This window comes from Myodes glareolus, chromosome 22 (assembly GCF_982192425.1).
Source record: "Myodes glareolus chromosome 22, mMyoGla1.1, whole genome shotgun sequence".
Taxonomy (NCBI): Eukaryota; Metazoa; Chordata; class Mammalia; order Rodentia; family Cricetidae; genus Myodes; species Myodes glareolus.
The window spans coordinates 52,986,863-53,001,805 of record NC_142047.1 but is presented as its reverse complement, the minus strand read 5'-3'; the positions used below and the strand labels follow the sequence as shown (position 1 = coordinate 53,001,805).

Below are 14,943 nucleotides of genomic sequence, written 5' to 3'. Positions count from 1 at the left end.
ATAAAAAATTTAAATAAAAAAATTTAAGTAATAAAGGAAAACCAAAAAGAATCGTTTTTTTTTTTAAATTGTTAGAAATTTCCTGAATATTGCATTCAAGATTTTGGAAGATCACTCTTTTTCTTTTATTACTACTATCCAAACGAGAAAAGGAAGTCACTGAAACACAACTATTGTGTTATTTCTTGTACTAACAACAATTTGAGTTCAATAGTAGTAATTATGGTTACATGATGTACAGAATGAATATACTGGATTCCTGGCTTTCTATTTACCACACATGAGTACAAACTTCATAATCTTGTACATAGTAGGATTCTTTGTTTGTTGTGTCCAAAGTAAAATTTGAATTGTTTCTCATAGATTTCCTTTCTGAAGGGTAATGAATCAGGTACTAAGTATTACTGTTCACAAGGTGTGGAGGCCCGAAAATGTGAGTCCATTTCCTTGCTGACCAAAGGTCAGAGAATTGGAAGTTGCCTCTACTTCTTCAAGGATATTGTGTTTCTACCCCAAAGAAAGCTCCCATCTAGATTTAGAACAGAGAGTCCTGCTCTCTCTGGGTTATTGTTAACAGGTGTGACTTATAGTCAGCCTTTGTTCTTCTGGAATAGAGAAGTAGGTGTGTTCCTACCTCAAACAAAAGTCTAAGCACCCAGCTAAGGTCCAGTTCCTTTAAGGAGATAACTTTGGATTCCACCCAGGGAGAGGTTTGTGTACAGAATGTTTTGGTCTAGGGTGTGATTAAAGACCTGGATAAATCCAGATCCCCCTAACAAACAATAGAGCCAAAAATCTAGCAGGAAGAGAAGAATCAGAAATCTAAAGTTAACCAGTTCCAGGGTTCCAGGAACTAGCTGAAGATAAAGGTAGATTGTAATCTTGAGAGTAATCTTGAGAGACCAAGAGATTCCCCCTAGTAATTGTCACCCCCTAGTAATTATCACTGGAATAGGAACTTGCTGATTATGACCTTTGAGAATGATCTTGAGAGGCAGGGAATTTCCGCCCTGTAACCATCACTGGAATTTTCAGAATCTTCTGTGACATCCTACCTGCCCCCCCTTTTCAGATTACTGGGCTATGTGGTTTCTTCCTATAAAAACTACTTCTCCCGGTCAATCGAGGTTGAACTCTTCCCCTGCATGCATTATGAGTCTCGGCCCCAGTGCACTGGTCCCCATCTTGTCATCTTATCATTAAACCTCGTGTGATTGCAGCAAGGACGGTCTCTAGTGAGTTACTGGTGGGGGGGGTTCGCATCTTCCCGAGGCTCGAGTGAGAGTCTCCCCAGATTGGGGGTCTTTCATGAGCATGACTTGTTTTGTTCTAGAACAGAAGGCTTAACTATGGGTGCAGTCCATGACCTTCAATTGCTGTCTGCACTTCCTCATCTCTTGTTAAGGTATTTGGTTTTTCATTGTTTGTTTTTGTTTTGTTTTGTTTTGTTTTGTTTTTTGTTTTTGTTTTTGGCTTACTCCTACCCTTCGGGGTCAGGGGTATTTTAAGCAGTTCTAAATTAAACACTGGCAAATTTCTGTACTCACTGGAATTCCCTCCTGATACTATCCTATATGTTCCTCCATTTTATTATTTTCATTCGCATCTTCATATTCTTTACTAATATTTCTAAATCCCCATGCCCTCACCCAGCGAAAGGTATTTTTCTCGAGGCTGGTCCCCAACAATAAGGAAGTATGATCTCTACTCCTGTTTTGAAAGCAAGGTGAGGAAACAGTGAATGCATACTGTAAGTTTGTTTCCATGCCATAATTTAATAGATCATGAAAGTTTTGGTGGGGCTGATCAAAACTCCATGATAGCTAATGTGTAGTATTAGCTTTCATTTAACCCAAAGTGGCAATAATGGTAAGGTTGCTCCTTGTGTCCCAATTACACAGAAAAGAAACTGAATCAGAAGCCTTACTGTGAAAGTCTGTAGGCCCATAATTATCTATGGTGTGGCAGCCAGGCTCTGAAGCCCTAAGCCCTACCTGCTAACAAAAGGTCAGGATGTTGTTGCTCCTTTCTTTGTAATTTGGAGGATGCCTGATAGAGATGCTAATTTAAGCCTAAGTGACAGCTGGAGTACACAGCAGACAGGTGGATGGGGACATGACAAATGCCATTTACCTGGTTACCTAGGAGATAGAATGTTGGTGTATTTCCCGCTTAGTTTATGTGTTGGTATAAAAGCTGTTTGGAGAATAAACGAGAGGAATTCTTCAGGATGTGAACTCAGGACTACATGAGGGACCACTGAGAATCTCCCTCCCGAGAAAGCCATATGAGTTGTGTCTTTATTCCCACACCTCCACGCCGGTCCAGAGACAGTTTAGGTTAGGGTCTGGTTGAGAGAAATAATTTATGGTACAGGCTAGCACCGGCCCCCAACAGAGACAGAACAGATCATAACACTTCCTGTAATGAACAAAGTAAAAATTGACTTTTAGACATGGAAAAAAAAACTTAGTCAGAAACTCACTACACCCAAGGCTGGACCTGATAACCTTAACCCAGTGACATCACTCACTCAAGACGAGCAGACACCATCCCACACACTGAACAGTCTAAAAGCAAAGACTATGGGAAATGCTGTTGAAGGACCCCAACTTATTTTAGTCACAGTTATGTCATTTTGCAAAGTTCAGAGAAGGGCCCCCGAATGCTGAGCAAAGCAGGATACCTGAGGTCAGAACGAGGACAGCCTTATTAGGCTGCAGTACAGAGGATTTATGGTCAGACATCTGGTGAGATACCCAGGACAGCCTTATCAGGCTGCAGGACAGGGAATTTATGGTCAAGACATCTGGCCTAGGGGGAAACAAAGACTTCAAAGGACTGACCATATATGCTTGAGATAGGGACAGGTCAGTTATCTGGTTTCTTTGATCCTGGCCAAGGACCACGAGGCCTGCCCTCAAATTCACCCCTCGCCTCATTCAAACTGACCAATGGGACTCCTGTAACTGCGCTTTTGCTTCTGTAACATTGCTTCTGCCTATATAAAGATACCCCAAGATGTAGCTCGGGGTGCTCAGTTCTCCATGTGACTGCAGCACCCACAGGCCTGTGAACATTAAAGTTTGCCTCTTGTTCTTGCATCCAGTGGCTCTCGGACCTGGTTCTTGGGCATGGGTCTCCACGCGTGTGAGACACCCTCCGGGTGTTCTTTCACTGTGTAATACACATCTGGAGAGATACCACTTTGATCTTCTCTGTGTCTAGAGCATCTCTCTCAGGATGCTAACCCATAATCAGAGTCTTCTATTAGAGACTGGACCTGACATTCTGCTAAGATATGTTACCTTGGGGAGACAGGCTTAGGACTATACTTAGGAAAGTATGATATGAGCCTTGTGTGGTGACCATCAGCATATTAAAGTGTAAGTTTTGTTTACTAACTATGCATATCTCCCTTCTTGCTGGTGATGAGAGCTGGATAAGGATACTAGCTGAAGAAGAGCCTGGCAGGCAGCCTCCATTCCTTCCTGGTTCCTGTACTTTCTTGGCCCTGAGTGGAATTCCTACCCTGACTTCTACCAGCACAGGAAGTGTAACCTGGAAGTGTAAGGTGAAATATATCATGTCTTCACCTAAATTTTCTTTTGTCCATGGTATTTGCCACAGCATCAGAATAAAATTAGTGAAGTTGAGCTACAGAAGCCCGAACAATCTGAACACAGAAGGATCTCCAAATAGTTTTGCTACACCACTGTAAGCCGTGCTGGATTGTAGAAGCCTTAAGAAACTGATAACTTATTATTCTCTTAAAAAAAAAAAAACCACGTGCTCACATGAATGCCGAGACCAGACGAGCAAAGGTAATTGGTTCTCTTCTACCTTGAACATCATTCGAATGTACAGGACAATGTAAGGGCACAGTATGGTCCTGTCTCACCATTCTACAGACAAAAACATAAACATTGATTTTTTTTTTCGAAGAATTGGGAAATTTAAGATGCATTTGCTTTGAGTGACAGCAAAAGCATAGAAAGTGCCATACAAAGATTTCTTTGACAGTCTTAGCCAGTGAGCCAATGGTTGCAATGCAGATGTTTGCAGTGTTTCCAGGGATGCAGATCCACAGCAGGAGTGTGGAGGGTGCTGAGAGCAGTTGCTTTGAATTCTGTCATGGATAAGTAGTGTGTGCATAGGTCTGCCAGTGAAGGTAGATGTCCTTGGTCTTGAAGCCTGATTAAGTGCTTCTGAAGTCATTAAGGGAAGCAGGGTAGCTCTGCAATTTAGGACAACTCACAGTGACTTCCAGGGGGAGAGCACTTTTCTTGCCAGAAATCTGTAAGAGCCACAGCACAAGCTCCTTATGCACATTCCGACTCCTGCAAACATCCAACTTCCTTTGCCTCGGGGGCTCAGATAAGGTGAGCAGGATGCTAATATTGTCTGCTCAGCAGGTTTGGGGATTTTGTTGGAAGATTTTCTTTGTGAGAAATTCTTGGAACTCACACTGATGTTGGTGACATTTTTTAAATTGGAGATGTCTAAGTTTGGGGTTTGTGGTTTTATTGTATCCATGGTTTATTTTGTAATTCTTGAGAGAGACATTAGATTAGGGGCAGTAGGACAATCGAAGGGGGTGCTTCCTCAAATAGTTTGAGGGCTGGATTAACCTCTCTCCCCTTACCAACTCCCTACCCAGACAGCACAGTGGGCTCTGGGATGGGGGTGGGGAGGAGGGACAGGTCAGCATCAGGTTTAGGAAAAGAAGTTACTTTTTGTATTCTGACATTTAGACAAAAACCAACATTTCCTCAGGGACTTGAGAAAATATTTCTTACCTCCTAAAAAGGACTTTTCTTCTGTTTCTTATTAAAATGATCTTTGGCTCTTCAGTGCAGAGACCTGGGGTGCAGATTAGCACACCAAGGGCTGAGCAAGTCTCTAGGTTCATGCAGTGCCTACTCACAGGTACTTATTACCCATGGCTCCCCCATTTTACCCACTGTGCAGAGCTGCCATTTAGTGTCTTTACTGTGCTCACTTCATTCAGTCACTAAGCTCGTCCTCTATCCAGAAGGCTGGGCAGGGAGAAGAGAGGCAGTAGGCACAGACTGCAGTTATGCAGGGTGAGGTGATAAAGTTTGCAGATCCATTGGGTGCTCATTGACTTTCCTTCTACATGCCATGGCAAGGGGAATTATGGGTTGGAGGCACATTGGGAGAGCATTGAGACACAACCAGGTTCCCAGCCCTACCTCAGCCTCCTCCTTCTCTTCCACCTAATCACCTAACTTCTCTGCACACAGGAGCCCTCATTAATGATCCAGCCACAGGTTCTCAGTACCATGCTCTGGGACTCTTCTATCTTGAAGATCCAGCTTTATGGATGGTTCACAATACTGTCTTCTGAGGCCAAACTGAGAAAAAAGCTAGGCAGGGCAAGGCAGGGCAGGCCAGGCCAGGGCAGGTCAGGTCTGGTCAGATCAGGTTGGGGCAGGGCAGAGCAGGGCAGTATATTTCTCACCCAGGAGCTTTGGGGTCTGGAACTGGAGCCTTGGGGCCAGGAGCCTTCAGCTGACAGGAACTTGGCAGGGGTGGGGGAGACAGCCAAAATGCCCACAGCAAATTGTGGGTCATAAGTTAAAGAGACCTGTCACTGTGGCTGTTAACAGCCACACTTGATGAAGTGAGTGATTTTCGAAGGTGTCTTTTCTGTCAACTCTCTCCACCATGAATCATGTGAAACCTACTTTCTCTAGCTGGAGGAAACTGACATCCAGAGATGATAAACTGTCAGCCTTACACTGTGAGCATCTCTTACCATCGCACTCTCCTCTTGGTACTTCTTCTAAACTGTAACAGCCTCATCCTGTGGCACAAGCAGTGTCTGGTTAATTGCTGTTTCCATCCTAAACCCCCACAGTTGTTGGATTCTTGGGATTGAGAGGAGGAGGGCCAGGACACGATCAAGGTTGGGTGCCCTATAGGGAACTATGTGAAACACTGCAGACTCAAGAACACAAATGCATCTTTCCCCTGTCAATCAAACATTGTCCTGCAAAAGTATACTAACTGGGCAGGATATATTCATATATTCAGGAGAGATGGAGTGAAAGAAACAACAATTAATAAAACAGAGGATATGAGAGCAAGTGGCATGTGGGAGGATATTGGAGGAGGAAAGGGACCAGAAGAAATGAGGGAATTGTATTTTTATTTCAAATATTAACTAGGAAACAAGCACAAATTGGATCTTTATCAATCCAATGTGCATGTATGTCTCATATAGGAGGGGGAACCTCCTTCATACATAATGATTAAGGACATGGCTCAGCACTCATTGAACACAGTTCCTTATGCATAACTGAGAATCCAGAGTGTTAAAGACATCTTTGGGATTTTTATTGCTAATTCAGCTTCTGTAAGCAATTACATGTATCCTCTCTGGGCCACATGTCTTCTTTGGTAACTTGATTTTTAAATAGTGAGTACAAATCAAATATATGCATATGAAATATTTTCATCTTTTAATATTGAGTTTCCTCAAAAATACTGCAAGTTGAGGCTGGGGTGATGGACCAATGGATGCGTTAGTTTTCTTTCTTTTGCTATGATTAAAAAAAAAGCATGACGACAAGCAACATGGAGAGGAAAGGGATTATTTGGCATCTATGTCCCGGGTCACAATCCACTGGGAAAGTCAAGACAGAAACTCAAACAGGAACTCAAGCAGGAGCATGGAGTTTGTTCCTCATGACTTTGTTAACCTGTTTTCAGATACATCTCAGGCTGTCGGCCCAAGGGAAACACGGTCCATCCTGAACTGGGCCCTCACACATCAATCATTACTGCAACAAAAACCCCCAAACACTCTCCTACAAGCAATTTGATGGAGATGCTTCCCAACTGAAGTTCCTCTTCAGTGTCCTGGTGCTATTTACTTGGACGGGGAAACAGGTAACAGCAGAGCGACGGGCAGGCAAGAACTGGGAAAAGGTAAAAGCTAACATCTTTAGCGTGTTAAATGACACCTAAGGTACCCAGAAAACTTAAGAGGAACAACTGAGTCCATGTCTACGTAGTGAAATTTGGACGTACTTACAAAGGGGCGTATGGGTTGAAGACGGTAAATATCTGTAAAATTCAATAAACTTATATTTTTAAGATGCAAGCTTATTTGAATTATGTAATATTTCATGTAAAAGCAAGGGAGAAACAAGCCAGAATATTTAACTATTCAAGTAGCTAGGTCTAGAGAGGGAAAACTATGGTGCTGTTTTCATTTCAGGTACAGGACTCTGAAAGCCTGGATGCCTTTGGTTTACTAGACTTTGCCAAGTGTCTACTCTGCTTCCTTGTGAGAGGCTTTGTTCTATATCAGAGGCAGAGCTGCAGCGTAGGTTTTTTTTAAAGACTTATTTATTTATTTACTATGTATACAACATTCTGCCTCCATGTATACCAGAAGAGGGTGCCAGATCTCATTACAGATGGTTGTGAGCCACGACGTGGTTGCTGGGAATTGAACTCAGGACCTCTGGAAGAGTAGCCAGTGCTCTTAACCACTGAGTCATCTCTCCAGCTCCCAGTGTAGGTTCTTTGCATGTCAACTGTAAACTCCTGGGCCTTTATTTTTACTATTACTCATGTTCAGCATTGTTGAATGAATTTTCCTGATGGTGTTAAAGTATGTTTGCTTTGCAGTTTGCAAACTTCAGAGTCTACTTTGTTTAAACAATGATGATGCCTGGTGAGTGTATTCTTGGGATCCGGATCATGGAGGAAATGCAAGTTATTTTCAGGAATGGGATTTTGCGATTGGTTGGAAAATATCTCTCCTAATACAGGGATGGCCTGTCTGTGGGAGCCCACATGTGACTCAGTTTCCATCTGGAGTCATTTCTGACTTAAAGAAATCATTTGAGTTGGAGCTTGCCTGCTCTTCTTTTTCTATTAACATTGAGGGCTGTGAGGAATGTCTGTGTTAACCCATAGAAAAGGCATTTTTTGCCCAGATGAAAAAGCACATTTCTCTATTAAGATTTTGGCTGGTGTATACCAGCTGGAGGCACACCTCCATAGTATTTAGTAGCGGCTTCCTACTAGCTGAATTCTTGTATTGAGCTAATGCACCTGCTTGAGCTTCCTCCCAAGGACGGTGCAGGGAGGTGGTCAGCTGACTGTGCTGCTCTTTGTTCTGCCTTTGGCCTGTAGTGTCTGTGCTGCCTGAGAAATGAACTTGGGGTTGTTTGGTATTGACCTTCAGTACTCCTGCCCTACCCTATGTTTCTGTCTGCATTTCTCTTCATCAACCATTTCCTCAGCCTCAGCGCCCCCTCCCAGGGAACCCCAGCTGATTTCTGTCAGAGTGGGCCCTGACAGCAGTCCAGATGCATCTTTCCTACACAATCAAATGGGCATTTTCTCAGATCAGAGGGAATAGGTTTACCTGTCAGTGTGCTCACCCTTTAGGTTTGTCAGGAATTGGTGCTGTCAGAACAGACATTACTTTGAGCCTTTTCATTCATGTTCTATGTTTTCTCCTTTAAATCTTGCCTGAGAAGTTTGCTAAGACATGCACACTGGAATGCTCTCAGCGGAAACCACTCCTCCTTCTTCCTCCTTTTTTTATTTTTGTAGAGATGTTCCGATTCTGCGGATGTGTATTCTATGCCGCATTTATCGCATTTATTCCTTACTTCTTGTTTAGGAAACATTTTCTGCTGAGGAGAAGATGGAAGATTCATTTGATTTGTCTCAGCCTCAGTGTTCTTTATTTGAGAGCTTGTGCTTTAAAGTGACTGTAACTTTACAAGACAAGACACAGAGAAAGCAGAAAGTAATTGTAGTGAACAGTTAGTTACATTTGTCCGTATCGATGCTTAACTCCCCACAAGTCACTATGATATTATTAAGAGCTGAAATGATTTGCATTGGGCATGAACATATGACTTCCACATTCAGTGTCTGAGTGATATTTACCAAGGACAATTTACTGAGATGAAGCAAAATGATAACAGAGCAGACTAGTAGCCAGAGAACTACCACGGATCAGGGACGGGCAATGTCTTCAGGTTGTGCTATGAAGTCTGAGGCACCCAGAGCATTATTTATTTATTTATTTACTTACTTACGTATTTATTATACAATATTCTGTCTGTGTGTATGTCTGCAGGCCAGAAGAGGGAACCAAACATCATCATAGATGGTTGTGAGCCAAAATGTGATTGCTGAGAAATGAACTTGGGACCTTTGGAAGAGCAGGTAATGCTCTCAACCACTGAGCCATCTCTCCAGTCCCAATCCAGAGTACTTTTAAGGCAAAACTCATAATAATAAGGAAAACATAGATTTCATTGCAAAATTCATATGGTTTCCATAACATATATTTGCAAGATACACTAAGCATAAATGAAAATATGTATATATTTAATATATGTGGATATATATTAAATATTACTATAGAGCTGTAGGAATAAAAACAAGGTACTGATGAAATATATTCATCAGTTGAATAGAATTTGAATAAAAGCCTACAGTCTATGTGTGTACAGCCACCTGATATTTAATAAAGAGGCCAACCACACACCTTGTTGTAAAGGCAGCATCTTCAACCAATATTTCTGGTTAAACAGGGAAGATACATGTAGAAGAATGAAACTTGGTTCTAATTATTTCAGCTTGAATAAAACTCAAACCCATACAAATCAAGGACCTTATTATAAGATATGGTTTCCTAGATTTGGTAGAGAAAGTATTAGGGAATGCACTTGAATTTAGAGGCACTAGAAAGGATTTTCTGAATAGGGCCCTGCTAGTACAAACATAAAGACCAAGAATTCAGAAACAGGAACAAATGAAACTGAGTAGTTTATGTACAGCAGAGGACACAATAATGGAAGTAAAGAGACAGCCTTAGAATTTGAAAAACCTTTACCGGCTACCTGTCTGACAGGAAGCTGCTATTTAGAATATAAAAAGAACTAAATAACTAATAAATACATAAATACATCAGAAAAAAGCAAGGATAAAAGCAACCCAATTAAAAAAAATGAGGCATGGAACTAAACAAATAGTTCCCAAAAGATGAAGACCAAATGACCGATAAAGTTCTTCAAAGCTCAATATTCATAACCATCAGAGTGAGAGAAAGAGAGATAGAGAGAGAGAGAGAGAGAGAGAGAGAGAGAAATTAAAACTACTTTGAGATTCCATCTCACCCCAGTCAGAATGACTAAGTTTGTCAAATGTCAACAAATGCAGGCATGGATGTGGGGAGAGGGGAACAGGTTTTCGCTGTCAGTGGGAGTGCAAAACTTGTGTATCCAGCTATGGAAATCAGTGAAGATCTTTCTCAAAAAGCTAGAAATAAATCTACCACATCATCCTCCTATACCACTGCAGGGCAACTACCCAAGGACTCCACTATATCTGACTACAGAAATACTCGCTCATCCATGGTCATTGCTGCCTTATTCCCATTATGCAGAAAATGGAAACCACTCAGATATGCATCAACTGATGAATCAAAAATCAACATGCTGTGTACTTTCACAATGGAATTTCATTCAGTTAATAAAAAATTAAGCTATGAAATCACACATAGAGGGGTAAAGCTAGAAACGGTCATTCCCAGTGAGGTAGTCCAGGCATAGTAAGACAATATTGCAAGTTTTCTCTCATTTGTAGACATGAGCTTTGAATATGTAGATGTGTATGCTTTATTTGGAATACCCATAGAGGTCAGCATTAAACTGACTCCTGATGACTTACCTGTCTCTTCATTAAGTCCATAGATTGGTGCCTGTATGGTTGTCTCTTTCATGGTGATAATCTTCAAAATCACTGCCTGTATTTCAGAACTTGAATGACATCTGAAGATGCCTAGTGCTGTTTTCTGATACAAACCACGGATGTTTGGATTTCTTTTTATCCTACTTGCTGCTCTTTTTCAATAAATAGCTAAATGATTCATTGGTTATAACAATCCAGTAGAGTAACAAATGCTTTAGCACATTGGTTACATTCTCAGGGTTTCTCTCCAGTATGTGTTCTCTTATGCACTTGAAGATGACCTTGTTGTGCAAAGGTTTTACCACACTGATTGCATTCATAGGGTTGTTCTCCGGTATGTGTTCTTTTATATATTTGAAGATTACTTTGGTATGTAAAGGCTATACTACAATGATTATATTGATAGGGTTCCTCTCTGGTATGTGTTCTTTTATATCTTTAAAGATTATTGTGACAAGTAAAGGATTTATCACATTGATTACAAGGATAGTGTCTGTCCCCAGTATGTGTAATTTTATGCATTTGAAGAGCATTGTGATGAGCAAAGCTTTTACCACATTGAATACATTCATAGGGTTTCTCTCCAGTGTGTGTTCGTTTATGCATTTGAAGACCTATCTGATAAGCAAAGGCTTTACCACACTGATGACATTCATAGGGTTTCTCTCCAGTATGTGTTCTTCCATGCCTTCGGGGATAGCTGTGATAAGCAAAGGCTTTACTACATTGCTGCCATCCAAAAGGTTTCTCTCCAATAAGTGTGCTTTCATGCCTTTGAAGATGTCTGTCATAAGCAAAGGCTTTAATACATCAATTATAAACAGAAGATTTCTCTCCAGGATGATTTCTTTAAGGTCTGTAAGGATAATTGACACATGTAAAAGTTTAACCATGTTCAATACACCATTGAATCTTTGTATCTCTATGAATACATTTTATAATTTAGTCCAATTGTAAAGAGAACTTAGATCTTAGGGTTCTATTACTAGGTTTGTACTCATGTTGTTCCCCTTCATTTTGGGATGTTTTGCATCTTTGAAGATGCTTGTGATGGAAAGATACTTCAATAAAGAGTTCACATTTATAGAATCTTTTCAATAGGAGATTTTTTACATATTTGTAGAAAAATGGAAAAATTCATATATAGACATACGGTATAGAAAGTGAGGTTTCTTGTGAGCTGGAGAGATTACTCAGGGATTAAGAGCACTGACTGCTCTTCCAGAAGACCCTAGTTCGATTCCCATTACCTACATGGCAGCTCACATCTGTCTCTAATTCCTGCCTAGAGGATCCAACACGCTCACACAGACATACACCAGGTAAAATACCAATGCACATAAAATTAAAGTTAAAAAAAAAAAGAAAGTGAGATTTCTTCATAACAACTGCCCCTTGGCTCTTGACTCTAACTGCCCATCTCACTAAACTCAGCACAGTCACAGCAAGATTAAGAGAAACACTTAAGTAACACTAGTTTACTATGGACTGTTTGCTTACTAGAGGTTTGAGGGATGGACTCATTACTTTTTCAAAATGTTTACCTTTTGGGGGGCTGGAGAGATGGCTCAGAAGTTAAGAGTACTGACTACTATTCTTCCAGAGTTCAATTCCCAGCAACCGCATGGTGGCTCACAGACATCTGTAATGAGATCTGCTGCCTTATTCTGGCCAGCAAGCATACAGACAGACAGAACACTGCATACTAAATAAATAAATGTGTTTAAAAAAAAGTTTACCTTTTGTAATATGAGAGGTGAGAAGCTAATGGATTAACAGTTCTACCGAATAGCTCTCATTGAGCTGTGATTCAAATGGTGATATCCGTTAAGGCATTGTTTCTGGTCTACTTTTTTTTAAAAAATGCCTTGCAAATGCAATTCATCTACTTGAAATTGAGGCATATGATTTTCTGAGAATTTAATAATCATCATCCACAGGAGGCTGATCTTATTTATACTGTTCTTTAGTGTAAAATATCCAGGATACATTACAATTTTTTCAGAGGAACATTTGTATCGGTTTGGGAATGATAATTACCTTCCATGTCTTTAAGAACTTTGACAATGTTCTTTAATATTACGGTCTTCCCAAGTGTATCCTACAATAGAGTTGAAAACATATGATATATTATTAAAAATTGTGCAACTTTTAAATTACTATCATGAGTGAACCTTAGAACCATGATGGATTTATTCACCTCATTCTTCTTTCTCAATCAAATTACAGAAGAACATGAAAAAAACCAAGAAACACTTGTCTCCTTATTTAAAACCATGATGGAACATTCAGTTTTACCTAGGATAGTAAGGCTATGGTAGGTGTCCAGCATCCCATCTTTGTAGAGATTCCTCTGTGAAGGATCCAGCAATGTCCACTCTTCCCATGTGAAGTCAACATGCACATCATCATAGGTCACGGCATTCTGAAATGACACATACATGTGTACAAGAGAAAGTATGTTAATGGCAACATTGAAAATATACACTTCTTTGACAGTATAGTCATATAATTCTTGTACTCCTTATACTTATTCCATTAAATAGACATTATAATGTAATCACCAAGTCACTTTGGAAAGAAACTGAATGGAAGGTTCACCTCTCTCATTACTGTACCCTGTGAAGAGGATATCATCTTGCAAGAGAAACGACTATTAAAAAAACAGAGAGAGACCAGTAAATAGATCAACAGTATAGCAGATACAGGAGAGAAATTATATCAACAATTGGTAGATACAGAAAAGAAAACAAAAGGGACAGGCTGTGTCTATTGGCTCATGACTTTAAACACTGCAATCAGAAGTCAGAGGGAGGTAAATCTGCCTTGGAGTTTAATGCCAGCCTAGTCTATTCAGTCAGTTCCAGGACAGCCAGAAGTACATATTACAACCCCATCTCCCATGCAAAAATCAGTCAAGCAAACAAAACATAGACAGAACTCAGTAGTATCTTACTGACATTGCTACAAAGAGTTCCGTATTCATCTTCCAGAAGCCTAAACTTCTCCACTTTAAGCTGTAACATCAGTAAGATTTTACTAAAAGGCACTATGTGTTTTAAACAGTTACAAGTGAACATATGGAAACATTAGCAAATTAAATGTGGATAATAAATAATCAACTCAGAGTCAAAGAGATATCTCATCAGTCAAGAGCTCTTGCTTATAGGAGGGCTCAATTACTAGTATTTGCTTCAGGGAACATCACTATCAATAATTCAAGGTCAGGGTTTTTGAAAACATCTTTGATCATTGTGAGGATCAAATGCACCTGTGTGGTGCATGTCCATGCTTATAGGTGAAATATGAATTTTCATTAAAAAGTTAAAAACAAAAGCAACAGGCAGGAAGAAGGTGATGTATGTGCAATCCAGTGAATCAGAAGGCACAGGCAGTATTTTTGTTATGAATACATGCCATCCTGGGAAACCACATGATAACTACTGCCAAATTTGAAAATTCAAAGTATAAGTGAAGCTCAGTTTAATAGCAAATGCTTGACATGGTCAACAACCTACATTTCAGGCACATCACACAATAAGATGAGAACAAAAAGCCAGGAATGTTGGTTCCACTTTTAGTCCCTGTATTTGGGATACCAAGTCAAGGGGATCGGTGAGTTTGAGGTCATTCTAGAGCCAGCTGGGTGGACAGAGTTACTTTCAAGACAGCTAGGGCTACAAAGAAAATCCTTATTTTTTTTTTTTTTTGGTTTTTTTTTTTTTCGAGACAGGGTTTCTCTGTAACTTTGGTGCCTGTCCTGGAGCTAGCTCTTGTAGACCAGGCTGGCCTTGAACTCACAAAGATCTGCCCGCCTCTGCCTCCTGAGTGCTGGGATTAAAGGCGTGCGCCACCACTGCCTGGCAGAAAAATCCTTATTTTTTACAAACAAACAAACAATTAAAAAAAGAAAGGGTAGCAAACTTGCTTAGCATTGAATAGCAGTTGCTTCTCCTATATCTTACACGATGTACAAATAAGAGTCTTTAATGGTGGTGAAGGCATGACAGCACAAGAAGGAAGCTGGGTGATTAGTATCAACTACAACACAGTAGACACAAAGGACAGGGAATGAATTGATGCTGTAGAGACCCATATCACTCCCCCATGAGAACTAGGACAACATGGGTTATGCCCCCAAATTTGGCTTCCAAGTAGTGATGGAAGCTACCGTGCTTGGACCAGAGT

General features: G+C 40.5%; 1 pseudogene; it reads right to left on the bottom strand.

Moving 5' to 3' along the window:
* Positions 1–9,500: 9,500 nt before the first annotated feature.
* Positions 9,501–13,198, bottom strand: LOC148118598 (uncharacterized; annotated as a pseudogene).
* Between the last annotated feature and the right edge of the window lie 1,745 nt (positions 13,199–14,943).